This window comes from Protopterus annectens, chromosome 16.part0, assembly GCF_019279795.1.
Source record: "Protopterus annectens isolate FY-2018-M chromosome 16.part0, PAN1.0, whole genome shotgun sequence".
In the NCBI taxonomy this organism is placed as follows: domain Eukaryota; kingdom Metazoa; phylum Chordata; order Ceratodontiformes; family Protopteridae; genus Protopterus; species Protopterus annectens.
In genome coordinates this window covers 628,132,821-628,146,780 of record NC_056750.1, presented here as the reverse complement: position 1 = coordinate 628,146,780, position 13,960 = coordinate 628,132,821, and the positions used below count along the sequence as shown (strand labels likewise).

Here is a 13,960-nt window from a genome sequence, read left to right as displayed (position 1 = left end):
CTGTAGCCTGAACAAGCAAATAAGAGCAATGGTGAAGTCCTCCTAAGCAAACTTTGAGTCCAAACTGGCCACATCTACTAAAGGCAATCATAAGGTTTTCTTCACATATGTCTGCAATCTCAAGGGAAGCACCCAGATCTGCTCAGAACTGGTGGTCAAGGACATCACATACACAAACCCTGTAGATATAGCCAACCTGCTGGCAGACAGGTTCAGTGAAAACTTCACTTCTCTGCCCCCCCATCAGTATGGGACTTGATAACATCCCGTGCTGCATCCTACATAAACTCAGGCAGGAACTTCCAGCACCATTAGGCACCATATTCAACCAAAGCCTGAGTACCAGTTTCATCCCATCCGAGTGGAAGACAGCTACTGTCACCCCTTTGCACAAAGGTGGAGCATCCACTAATCCAGGAAATTATAGACCCATCAGCCTCACTAGCCTGATCTGCAAGGCCATGGAGCGGATTATCATGGACCTCATTAACAAGGGCATTGGCAACCTTCAAACACTTGATCCGACACAGTTTGGTTTTGTCAAGGGGAGGTCTTGCCTGTTAAATTTGGTTGACTTCTTTGAGACAGTCACCAAGGCCATAGATGAGGGGAAGATGGTGCACACAGCCTACCCTGACCTGGCCAAGGCCTTCAATACTATTCCCCACTCAGGTATAATAGATAATCTCTCTCAACTAGGCATCAATCCATATGTTACCAGATGGGTAGCAAACTGGTTTACTGATAGAACCCACCTAGTCAAAATAGGGGAAGCCACCTCAAGTAGTAGACCTGTAACAGGCGGTATACCCCAGGGATTGGTCTTGGGGCCTCTGCTGTTTGGAATATACTTCTCAGAGGTGCAGGCCAAATCTAGTGGGCTATGGTTGACCAAGTTTGCAGATGACTGCAAGCTGGGTGTTGTCATCAATTCCACTAGTGATGTGGACATCCTCCAAGAAGGTCTCACCCAAACGAATGACTGGTGCTAGAAACATGGCTTCAAACTGAATGCCAAAAATGCATCATCATCCCTTTTGGGAAGAATGACGTCCCCACAAATGATCACATTGATAATAAGGCATTAAGCACGCAATCTGTCGTGAAGGACTTGAGAACTCAGGTTGATAGCAAACTGAATTTTGACCACCATATTGCTTCCGTTGTACGGAAAGCTTTCTACATGGCCCACCTCATTAGTAAGGGCATCTCATCCAGGGACAAGTTGGTCATAACATCCCTGTATTCTTCCCTTATAAGACTGATTATTGAATACAGTGCTCCTTTTGGCATGTACCTCGCAAAGCACATGCAGCAGCTGGAGAGAACACAGAGATTCCTCACCTGGAGAATCCAGGGCCTCAAACATCTACCCTACACAGATAGGCTAAAAGCCCTGTCCCTTTACTTAGTCTCCTATAGACTCCTCAGAGGTGACCTCTATCTGGCATATAAAACAATCTCAAACACCACCCTGATGGGACTGCTGCATATCCTGAAGTCAAGCACCACTTGAGTAACCCACACACGAGACCTCAACCTGGTCTGTGACATCAATAGGACTTGTTGGCAGGACAGATTTGTGTCCCAGAGACTCCCCTTTTTGTGGAATAGACACTCTCCACGTAAAGCAGAGTACCTCATTAAACCTTTTTAAGTGCAACCTGGATAAGGAACAACTGGGATTCCGCCTATGTCCCTGCTGGACAGTTGCATAGGGTGCTGACTTGTTGGAACATGGGCTAAATTCTTGGCTAGGCTTGTAAGGGCCTTGGGGCCAATAGCCTAGTAACTTTCTATGATCCTATGACCTGCTCTTGACAAAACAAAATTGGGTTGGTTCCAGTGTTTGAAGGTTTCCTATGTCTTTATTGATCATTTCCATGATAATTCTTCCCCTGGCTTTGCATATCAGACTTATGTATCTGCAGTTACTAGGGGCTGTAGAAGGCCAGCCTTTGTGCAACTGAATGACTGTTGCTTTTCTCCATTCATGAGGCACAAAGCCAGCTTGGAGGCTGCAGTTAAACAGCAATTTCAGTGGGCTTGATAGGTCATGTTCCAACCCAAATGGAACTGCTACATATCCGCAAGCCAAACAGCACAAGGGTCATCTCATATTGGAATTAAACTGAGTGACTCAAACAAAACATGCTAGACAGATACGTGTCTCAGAGAGTGCCCCTTCTTGAACTGGCTACCCAGTCACATTTCCCTGGTCCTCTTTAAACGCAGTTTGGATCAATGGGTGGGAAATCGGAAATGTATTCCTGGGATAGTGCCTATATCACTTACCGACAGTGGCAGTCTGTTTCTCAAGCTTTGTAAGGCCTTTTAAGCCGTTAACTAATCTCCTATGAACCTGTGATCTGAAACACATAATTTAAATAAAAAAATATCCAGATGTTATTTCTCCAGCACATCAGCTAGCTTCAATGGTTTAAACAGCTGAACAAGAAATTCCGCAATCTTAAATTTAAGTCTAAAAAATCACTGCTACTAGCACTTTTAAGCCCCAAAAAAAGCTTCATGAGGTGTTTTACCTTCCTTACTGCAGGGGTGCTGTACAGTCAGAAGCAGTGCTTCGGCACGTGTCGTTCAATTCCGTTGCCATTCGCTCTATGGTTGTTAATAGCGTTGCGTTACTAGGGAAGAAAAGTAGTACGGACGAGTATGCTTTTTGGAGGTATGGTTGTAAATTATTTTATTTATGTTTAATTTGATTGCATATGTATGTCTTTAATGCTTTATAATGTCGGGATAGTAAAGCATAAAATTACTGACTCGTTGTTTATGACTTGCATTTAAGTGATGGATAAACACTATTGATTACTAAGAAGTATATTTATTTATTTTTTTTACCACGTAGAGAGATGTTTGTTTTTTTGACTGTCGAAAAATATTTTAGTTATGTTACCTACAGACAACAACGATAATAAAATATGTAGCAACTTGCATGCGAGCTGTGTGAGAACGTCTATTAGCCTGGGAAAGTATGTTATACTTCTGTAATATGCGGAATTTTTAGACAAAATTCTAATTTGCTTTCATATATTTTTAAGCTCAACTCGAAAAACAGTCCAGTGTCTTGGAAATTGTGTATTTGATGATGTAGTCAGGCGTAATGTTTGTACTAAGCGCTGTACGCTTTCTCCCTAATCATCTCGGAAAGATTATGGATTAATGAGGTTACTTAGAACATGCCTGCAGCTGTCCAAAACTAACGCCTGTACCATAGATTTGTATATCAGTTGTTTAAATATGATAAGCTTGATTTACTTAATTTATTAAATGCTACTTAACCACACTAATTGATGACACTACAATGATCCGTTTCTACTGTTTGTATTATGCAGTGTGGAGTCAGATAAAATATACACAGTATTGTCAATCAGCTAGATTACCTTTGAGCAGCAAAAGCTAAGGCACTGATAATCCACTTCAGCTGCTGTCTAGACCATGTAGCACAAAGATGGATAGAAACGTACGGTATTTGCAATGACGTAGATTCATACCTCTCAGGTGTACCTCATTACGAGGAACGTTCCTCATTTGGAGTCTTGAAACATTCATGTTCCACAAAGTTCCAAAGCAGATGACGTCAAAAAATGCAGTTGAAAACATTACATTGAAGTAGTTAACATATTTAATTAAATATATCTACATAAAGTTTTGCATCGAATTTACACTAATAGAGTAAGCAAGTGAAATGAGATCTTAATTTGGAAAATAATGGAAAGTTAGAAATTGTAGGGTTAATATTTTGTATATCATAGAAAGTAATATTGTTATAGAGTTTATTTCATTGAAGTACATTCCTTTAAATAAGCTCAAGTTAAGTATTCCTGGTGATACATACAAACAAATGGATTGATTTATAATTGACCAAAGTTTTGACAACAAGGTCTTATTCTTTAAAGTGACATCTTTTGAGACAAAAGTACATACCTTTGTAAATACATGTAAATATTTTTGCAACATATATTTATATTTTCTAATAAAAATGTGGATTAATCCTCAAAGTTCCACATTGAAAGGATCTGTCACACATTCATTGTTAGCAATTTTTTAACTGATGTCTATGGTAAATTAGAACTGAATCCTTCTTATTCATTAAAATAACTATTATATAATTAAAAAATATCACATTTCAACCACCCAATGAGCTTCCTAAATTAATTTGTTGGTAAGCTGTTAGTGAGTGTTCCACATTTTGCCCATTTGTTTCATATTATGAAAGGTAGTGTTCCTCATCTTGGAGATGGAAGGTTGACAGCTATGTATAGATTGTCATGAAGATGCAAAGGCACTGTTTGTTAGTGCCAACTGTCATCCACAGTCAAGGCACGCATTGTTGAGGTTCACATAAAATCATAGATTGTAGATGTAATAATGCATTTAGGCGTCAGCAGTTGAAAATGAAGTGATTTAAGTATGTGACCATTTTGAAGAGATGTACTTATGTTCTCCTGGACACCCACCTTATGCTTTATGGGGGAAAAAACATATGCAGTGATGTTAAGCTTTTAATCAGGGACCAGTCTCATTCTTTATGCAGGTTTGGTCATAGCTGATTTAATTGACAGTGTGATACAGCACATGCACAAAATAGTGACAGCTCTGGGGCTTTTTTGCCTTATTACGCAAAAGCAATTGTTACTTTTGCACAGTTCTTAATTTAACAGTAGCTGTTTTATATCTGTTCTGCATTCTCATATTTTTACTTAGATTGTCTGTTGGTCCTAGGCGTGTGTGCATGCGTACAATTAATGTGCCCAGATTAATGTCATTTCATCATTAGATTGTGATGCATGGTTGCTATTTTGTATATTAGGCTCATTAATATTAAATAGGTTCATAGGTAGGTACTAGGCTATCTGCCCGAGGGCATTTATAAGCCTAACCAGAGTGTGTCGGCTTAAGCCGCCCCATTGATTAATTAACTGAGCCTCTGTCAAGCAGAGCCAATGAAGTGATCCCAGGGGTGTACTTTCTGTTACCCATCCACTCGTCAAGGCTTCTCTTGAAGAGTATTAGTGAGGGGCTCTGCCTAGGCTTCTCTTGAAGAGTGTTAGTGAGGGGCTCTGCCTAATGTAGTTAGGAATTTTGTTCCAAAGCATCGGGAGTCTCTGTGACAGGAATCTATCCTTCCAGCATGTTCTATTTATTGTTGTGGCGAGGTTTAGCTTACTAGAGCACGTGGCTCGCAGTGACTTGGATTTCTTTAGGTGGAGCATGTCCATCAATTCTGAGTTGGACATGGCTTTGTAAGTCAGGCAGAGATCACCTCTGAGTAAGCGATATGCCACTGAGTACAGCCGGAGTTTTTTCAGTCGGGCTGCATAGGACATATGTTTGAGGCCAGTAATCCTCTTGGTGAGGTGCTTTTGTGGTCTTTCAAGCTGTTGGAAGTGTCTTGTGAGGTATATCCCAAATGGGGCATTGTACTCTATGATGGGTCTGATGAGTGACGAGTAGAGGGGCACTATGACCTCTTTATTTCTAGATGCGAATCTAGTAATTAGATGGGCCACATAGAAGGATTTCCTAACTACTTTGGCAATATGATTGTCAAAGGAGAGATTACTATCTACCTGGGTCCCCAGATCTCTTATTACTTCTTCTGTATTGAGGGGCTGCCGCCTATGTGGTAATTCGTGGGTGTTTTGTTTTTCCCAAACGGGATGACTATGCATTTTTTGGCATTTAGCTTGAGGCCATGACTTTGACACCAGGTGTCTGTCTCAGTAAGGCCTTTTTGAAGGATGTCCGTGTCAGCCGGAGAGTCAATTATGGCTCCCAGTTTGCAGTCATCGGCGAACTTGGTTAGCCATAGCCCTCCTGTGTTTGCCTGTACTTCTGAGAAATATATGCTGAACAGTAGGGGTCCCAGAACTGAGCCTTGCGGGACACCACTTGTGACTGGTTTAGAGTCAGACCTGGAGCCTGCTATTCTTACCGTGTGAGTTTTGTCTGTAAGCCAGTTGGCAACCCATCTTGTGATGTAGGGGTTTATGTTCAGGCTGGTGAGTTTTTCTATAATACCCGAGTGAGGAATGGTGTCGAATGCCTTGGCGAGATCAAGGTAGGCTGTGTGAACCACCTTTCCCTTGTCTATGGCCTTGGTAACTGTCTCGAAGAAGTCAACCAGGTTTAGTAGGCATGATCTACCCTTAACAAAGCCGAACTGGGTCGGGTCAAGTGTTTGGAGGTTCCCAATGTCTTTGTTAATGAGTTCCATGATGATGCGCTCCATAGCCTTGCAGACCAGGTTAGTCAGGCTTATGGGGTGATAGTTACCAGGGTCAGTTGTGACTCCTCCTTTGTGGAGCGGAATAACCATTGCTGTGTGCCATTCTATGGGCACATAGCCTGTGGAGAGGCTGAGGTTGAACAGCGTGTTTAGGTGGGGGGTTAGTTCGTGCAAGATGCAGCCTGGGGCACCATCTGGCCCCATTGATGCTGTGTTTTTGGCTTTTGAAAGGGCTGTTTTCACGTGTGCGTCTGTGATTTCCCGGACACTACACTTTTTCGGTATTGTTGTGGGCCCTTTTGAAGGTGAGAGGGAGGTGAAGTTTGCACTGAATCTATCTGCCAGTATGTTGGCAATATCAGTAGGTTCAGTATATTTTGTGCTATTTTGCACTATTTTGCACTATCTCAGAGCATATCTGCGTGTTGCCACTTAGATTTTTGACATAGCTAAAAAAGGCTTTGTGGTTATCTTTCGAGTCCTTGGCTATTTTTTTTCTAAGTTAGCCTTGGATGATTTTATGAGGGACCTTAGTTGCTTACTGATACTGATCAGGGATGTCTTTCCTTCTTGGGATTTGCTTTTTTTCTGAACTAGTTTCCTCCTTTTGTTGTATAACCTGTTTATGGCAGGGGTCCACCAGACTGGTTTCCTTCTCTTAGGGGAGTGAGTCTTGGTTTTGCTAGGGATGGCACGATCCATGCATCCTTGTAGGTGCTCATAGAGTGCAATTGTAAAGGATTCTGCATCTTGGGCAGTGTTATCCTTTAGCATGGGGGCTGTGAAGCTTACCACCTCTGACTTAAGTAAGGTGAAGTTTGCTTTAGAAAAGTTTTTCACTGTGGTTTCCTTGGTTGGGGGTGGTGGTGGGGTGTGGACATCCAGGGTGATTAGTTTATGGTCTGATCTAAAAATTGACGGGTTGATCTCTGGTACAGAGCACCTGTCGCCCATGTTGGTGATGACCAAGTCCAATATGTTGTGGCCTCTGGTAGGGGAGTTTACCAGCTGATCCAGGCATTTTGAGTGTAAAGCATAGTAATGGTATGGACATTTCAAAATGTTTTATAATGCAACATGACTAAGCTATATTTGTTGGAAGTGAGCCACCCTAACAAAGAATGAACTAATAAAAGTACAAAAATATAGTAGGTAAATGATGCAGACTGTCTGGTGTATGTGTGCTTTATTTATATACATATTTTTAGTGGGGATGTGGGTTAAGGGGACAACAGAATGAGTGAGCATTTGAGTCAAAAATGGAAATTTCATTAGACAGTCTTTAGTGTATGTTTTTCAGATCTGATGAAGCACTTATTGACTGGCTGCATCTGAGCAACATAGATAATTTTTTTTTACAAGTAAGCTTTACACTTCAGCTTTAATAAATATTTCTAAAATGTGTGTTATGGCATTTTTATGTCAGAACTTCTTTGCTATGCATTAATACTTTTGCTAAATTAACTTTTTTATGCTAGAAAAGCAGAGAGATGGCAGTGGGAACTTGTTTTTATTTACTGATTTTATTTTATTCAATGGGAGGTAGAACTAGGCAGGCACCATTTACACTGTGGTCCTTGGGAGAATAGCTTCAGACATAAAAGATGTTTATTGCTTTTTGCTCCTCTGACTTGCTGGCCCTCAAGCCCTTCCCTATCATATTTAGCCTATTTGTTTTCCCCATATGAGAGATGTACCCAGTACCATACATGGAGTGGTAAGAACAGCTCAGGGAAGCCATCCTAGACTGGTACCCTGACAACAGAGGGCATTTATCATCAGCTTCTCCACAGGGGCCTTCAGTGACATTCAGCCCTATGCGTACTTTCTCCTTCATGAGATTGGGTGGAGGGAAATCTCACATCTTCCCCTCAGTGCCTTTGCTGCTTCTAACAAGTTTCTGTTTGTCCCAGGGCATTAGTGAGGTAGCTAGCACCCCCTCCCCCAGCTGAGCACACTCATCTTTCTGTGTGAGCTCCACCAACAGCCTGAGTTAATATACAAGCTCAAGTTGCCTGGGTTGTAATTAGAGCTTTATCCCTTTATGCCACAAAGCTAACAATAGGTCTACCGTATGAGTATAATTTCCTGAACATGCACATGGACATACCCAATGAGTGGTATGACAGTTAAGGCAGGTTCATTTGCCCATACTAAATGTGCACCAGTTGAAGAAATTTGTAGATGCACCATTACAAAAGCGATTATATAATGGACTCACAATAGAGAGAAATGACATTTTAAAACATAAATAAAATTTGTATAGAAGTGGTCAGGTGGGCAGAAAAAGAAGAGATTAAGAAATGTCCAGAATAAAAAGAAATATGGAGAAAAATTGTACTGGATATCTTTTAATGTGAATAGGAAACGGCTCCAAACTATTACATGGAAAAAAAGAGTTTTCTTGAAATGGACTGAGAGTTGATTTGGTGCAATGAGCATGGCAAGTTATTTCACAATTGTAGAGGCTACCAGAGGAAATTGGGGCTTCATCAAATCAACTATGAAAAGAGGATTTCTTAGTAAAAAGTGAGTTTTCTGATCATTGGTTCCTTGTTGGTGTGTACCATTAATTCAAAGCATTGACAATTACATCTTTGCCTCTTTTTAATGTCTCCAAGTCTTTTGGGTTCTAATACAAGTCAAAATATGATTAAAGTTCATGAAGTTAGTATTGTTTCAATCTTTAATGTTAGCCAGAAGTGCTCTTTGCAGCACCTGCAATATGCTCGGAATTGACTCCTTCAAGTCATACGGAGTTACATGTATCGGTAACATATCTAAGTACAATTGTAAATTTTTTTAAGACCAGTTGCTCCTACTACTGTTGGAACTGTCTGGGTTCCTTCTGCCATGTTGCACTTGTTTCTGCCTGCATATCCTGGTATTTTATAATCGTGTTTCTCTCGGTACATAAGACAGCCCCCTTTGAATTTTTATCCCTGGAATAATAATTTGTCCTTTCACGGCTTAACTGCAAAGTGGTTTGCCACTGTTTAATGGTTGCTGTAATCTAATCGATCAGTGTAGTGTATCTACATTTTTAAGCACACTCTTATACGTGAATGTGATATACTCTCAAATGTGTTTTTGTAGTCTATCCACGCCATACTTAGATTCTTTCCCTTTTTACAGTTCTCCGTTATGACTTTATTTAATAACAAATGGTCCTTTGTTCCATATGATTTTCTTTTGTTACCCTTTTGTTCTATTGCCATGATTGAGATTTTTTCCAAATGACTATAAACATTGTCGGTATCAGTTCCAGTGTATAATTTATAAGTCATTGGAAGGCAAGTTTTTGGTCCATAGTTTTGTAGGATAGCTTGCAGGTTCACTCTTGAGTAGGGGTATTGTTTTTCCAGTAAACAAGGTTGGTGTCTGTTCGGGGTGCACACACAAATAATTCATACAGTGGTCAAATTTTCATGTAAAGATGTTAATACCTTTAGCCAGAAGTTAAGTATTGCATCTGTGCCAAGGGTTTTCCACGTAGGAGCTTTTCTTAACTTTCTTTCAATCTGTGTGGCTGTTACTTCATTTGCTTTTATATCCTGTACATTTGAACTTATTCTTTCTTTTACTTCTTCTATCCATTCAACATTTTTGTTATGTTCCACAGGATCTTCATAGATATTTCTCCAAAATGTATGTATCTTATTTATTTGTTTTTTTGTGATGTTGTTTCAGTTCCTTTTGTCTTGTTTCTCAATTCCATATAAAACATTTTTGGGTCATCAATAAATTGCTTATTTTGAACTGGGTTATCAATAAATTACTTATTTTGAACATTCCCATTATATTTATTTGCATATCTTCAATAAATTGCTTATTTTGAACTGGGTTATCAATAAATTGCTTATTTTGAACATTCCCATTATATTTATTTGCATATCTTCTAAGTTTTTCTGCCTGTGTTGATATTTTTAATTTAATATTTGTGATAGTGCACGATAGATCCTAATCTGTTCTAATACTGCACATTGCTTTTAAAATGTCTATTTTTATTGTTCTATTCCCTCTTCTATACACTTAACAGTGACACTTCTTCTTGTATTAATTGCCTTATAGTTTTCTCTATTCAATACTTCCATGATGGCACTTGACTTCTCCCCTTCATTTCCTTACTGCCCTGTGTTTTTGTGGTAAGACTTTATCTGTTATTATTTAGCTGAACAGTAATGTATCCTGTTTACATCTGTTGTATAGCTTGAAGTTCTATCAACAGTTGTAATTACAGTTCTGATTACTCTGTTCATTTGTTTTATCACACTTCTAACTTTTTGGGGTTTATTGACTATCTGTAGTCTCTTTCTTTCAGTGATCTTAATATGTCTGTCCATTTCTATTAACCCAAGCAACTCTTCTCATAAATCTTTTTCTTCCAAACTGAGGACCCATCCATTGTTCTCCACTTGCTGTAGACATTGTGCAGAAAGTTCCAGAGCATCTTCCTGTGCCACATTCTCTTCAGTTTCATCCTGTGTCACCCGTTGCTCTTTCATATGGCAACTCACTGGCCTGTCGCACCACAACATTGACTGCTTCAGAGTTGTCACGGTTTCCTGTTCCTTCCCTTGCTGTGCAACTCCAGCTGAATGTTTTGTACTGGCTTTTTATGGAAGGCTCCAAATTATCTTCAAATGGCAACTGTACAGATGTTTCCTGCACCACTAGTTTCTCCTTAATTTGGGGATCCATTGCTGTATACTGCTGTGGCATTCTGAATGTTAGATTTTTCTACACTAAATCCTTCACTTCACATGTAATCCATAACCTCGGATTCTATTTCTTTAACTTCTCCACTGCTAATCCTCTTTCCTGCTTTTTCATAGGTTCATAGGTAAGTACTAGGCTATCTGCCCGAAGGCATTTATAAGCCTAGCTAGAATGTGTTGGCTTTCGCTGCCCCCTTAGATTAGTTCCCTGTGCCTCTGTCCAGCCGAGCCACTGAAGTGATCCCCGGGGTAAACTTTCTGTTTCCCATCCTCTCCTTAAGGTTTCTTTTGAAGAGTGTTAACAAGGAGCTCTGCCTAATGTAGACTGGGATCTTGTTCCAAAGCATGGGAAGTCTCAGGGACAGGAATCTATCCCTCCAGCATGTCCTATTTATTGTTGTGGTGAGGTTTAGATCCCTAGAGCGTGTGGCTCGAGGGGATAAGGTTTTCGTTAGGTGGAGCATCTCCATCAATTCTGGGTTGGACATGGCCTTGTATGTCGGGCAGAGATCACCTCTGAGTAGGCGGTATGCAACTGAGTACAGCTGGAGTTTCTTCAGTCGAGCTGCATAGGGCATCTGTTTGAGGATAGTGATCCTCTTGGTGAGGTACTTCTGTGGTCTTTCCAGCTGTTGCAGGTGTCTTGTAAGGTACACCCCAAATGTGGCATTGTACTTTATGATGGGTCTGATGAGTAGAGGGGCACAGTGACCTCTCTTTATGTGGATGCGAACCCTTTTGTGATTAGGTGGGCCACGTAGAAGGATTTTCTAACCACTTTGGCAGTGTGATTATCAAAGGTGAGATTACCGTCTACTTGGGTCCCCAGATCCCTTATTACGCCTTCCATACTTAGGGGACTACCACCTATGTGTTAGTTTGTGGGTACTTTGTTCTTTCCAAAGGGGATGACTATGCACTTTTTGGCATTTAGCTTGAGGCCATGATTTTGACACCAGGTATCCGTCTCAGTGAGACCCTTTTTGGAGGATGTCTGTGTCAGCCGGAGAGTCAATTATAGCCCCTAGTTTGCAGTCGTCTGCGAACTTGGTCAGCTATAGTCCTCCTGTGCTTGCCTGTACCTCTGAGAAGTATATGCCGAACAGGAGGGGTCCTAGGACTGAGCCCTGGGGAACGCCACTTGTAAACGGTTTAAAGTCGGACCTTGCTCCCGCAACTCTCACCATGTGGGTTCTGTCTGTGAGCCAGTTGGCAACCCATCTTGTTTTCTTTGTTATTCATCTTTAGTTTCTTATTTTTTGCATTGTAAACTTTTCCATATCTGGATGCCTTTGCCTGTGTTTCTCTTCGGATATATTCAGTGCTGCTCGTTTTATATTGATTAGTTTTAGTTTTGCTTTCTCCTTTTTGTAAATATTACTCCATATTAAATCTTTTTCATTCCCAGTCCATATTTCTTCTTAAGATGTCTCCTGCTTCTCTTTTTTCACCTTACTTGGGGGACTTGTTGTTTCACCATGCTGTGATGCAACCTCTTAAACTTTCTACACTAAATCCTTCACTTTGCAGGTATTCCATAACTTCATCTTCTACTTTTTCAACTTCTACTGTACTAATCTTCTGTTCTACTTTCTGTCGTTATGAAATTATTACTATTTTTTTTTTTTTTTTTTTTTTTTGCATTGTGAAATTTTTCATATCTGGTTGCTTTTGCCTGTATTTGTCTTAGAATATCTTTGGGGCTGCTTTTTTGTATTGATTAATTTGGCTTTCTCCTTTGCATAAATATTGCACCATATCAGATCTTTCTTTTTTTTTCCATGCCCATATTTCTTTTTTGTACATTTCAAAAATCTCTAGATTTTTTTCTTTATATTTTCGCACTTCCTCGGTCGCATCTTTTTCCAAATGGCCCAAGGTTTCTTGGTCTGTGTAATGTTTTTCAAATCTCTTGTATTAACGAGTACAATTTTTTTTATTTTAAGCTTCTGACAGTTTTCCTTGTGCAAATATTTTTCTTTCCTCTAATTTCTCTCTAAATCTTTTTATATGTCTTCTCCCTGGAAATTTTGGGCTACTTGCATAATAGTAACTGTACATAATTTCTTTATAGTTCACTCTGTTGTCTTTATGGCTCTTTTTTGGCCTATCAATTTTTGTGGACTGCTACTACTTCTACAAGAGGGGGGGCCATCCTCTCCCTAGGAATGTTTACATATTTTGGGGATTTTACACTGTCATTTTTTTCACTCATGGCACCGGTGTACGTACAATGTTTGAGTACATTTTTATCCTGGGTCTTGTGCACCCAGCTGTGTTTTTTTTATTTTTTTAACCTACTTCTGTCTATGATATATGTTACATAAAATACAGTCTATATATCAGTGTTGTCTTGGTGAGATTTTGTGAAAACGGAATCCAGCTCGTGAAGGTACTCAACAAGACTTGAAGATGAATTCAATTCCATTAATACTACTCTCCTTTGCTTGCATTTATCATCTCTCCATTCTAACCCCAGTGTAAGATGGCATATGTTTATTGATTTTCAGTCACTTTACTTCTTTTAGAGAATCTGAGAGAAATCTATGCTGCTCACCAGTAGAAAACTTAGCATTTCTGTTATTTATAACTGCCAGAATAGTAAAGTGGCCATTTGTTAATATATTGGAAACACAGCATTTTGAAAGAAGGATCATTTGACATTCAAAAGCCTGAAACAGTCCATCATAAACTGACATAGTAAAGCATACATCGTTTTTTTCATTCTTTCTTTCTCTTTCTTGAATAATTACTCTGAAAACATTACAAAGACATGTCTGGAGCGTTTCTCCCTGGGCCTCTGCTGAAAATTGGCTTCATTCCAAGTCAGGCTTTCCCAGTAAATAAATGTTAAATAAATAAAATGGTATTCATAGTTTAGATTCTGGTCAAATATCACACCAAGTAGTTTGGAGGGGGGCAACTTGTAGAGTGGTCTGATTTTTTAATTAATTAATTATATTTGAAGTGAAGGGTATTCATATACATG

General features: G+C 39.7%; 1 protein-coding gene across 2 annotated transcripts in view; it reads left to right on the top strand.

Annotated features, from left to right (window-relative positions):
• The first annotated feature begins 2,550 nt into the window (after window positions 1–2,550).
• Window positions 2,551–13,960, top strand: part of INPP5E (inositol polyphosphate-5-phosphatase E) — a 1,512,334-nt gene continuing 1,500,924 nt past the window's right edge. Inside the window, exon 1 of one of the 2 annotated variants that reach the window (XM_044058519.1) lies at window positions 2,551–2,686. The gene's annotated coding sequence lies outside the window, so the exon portion shown is untranslated. The remainder of the gene's footprint in view (window positions 2,687–13,960) is intronic. The other variant, XM_044058518.1, reaches the window with a different exon arrangement.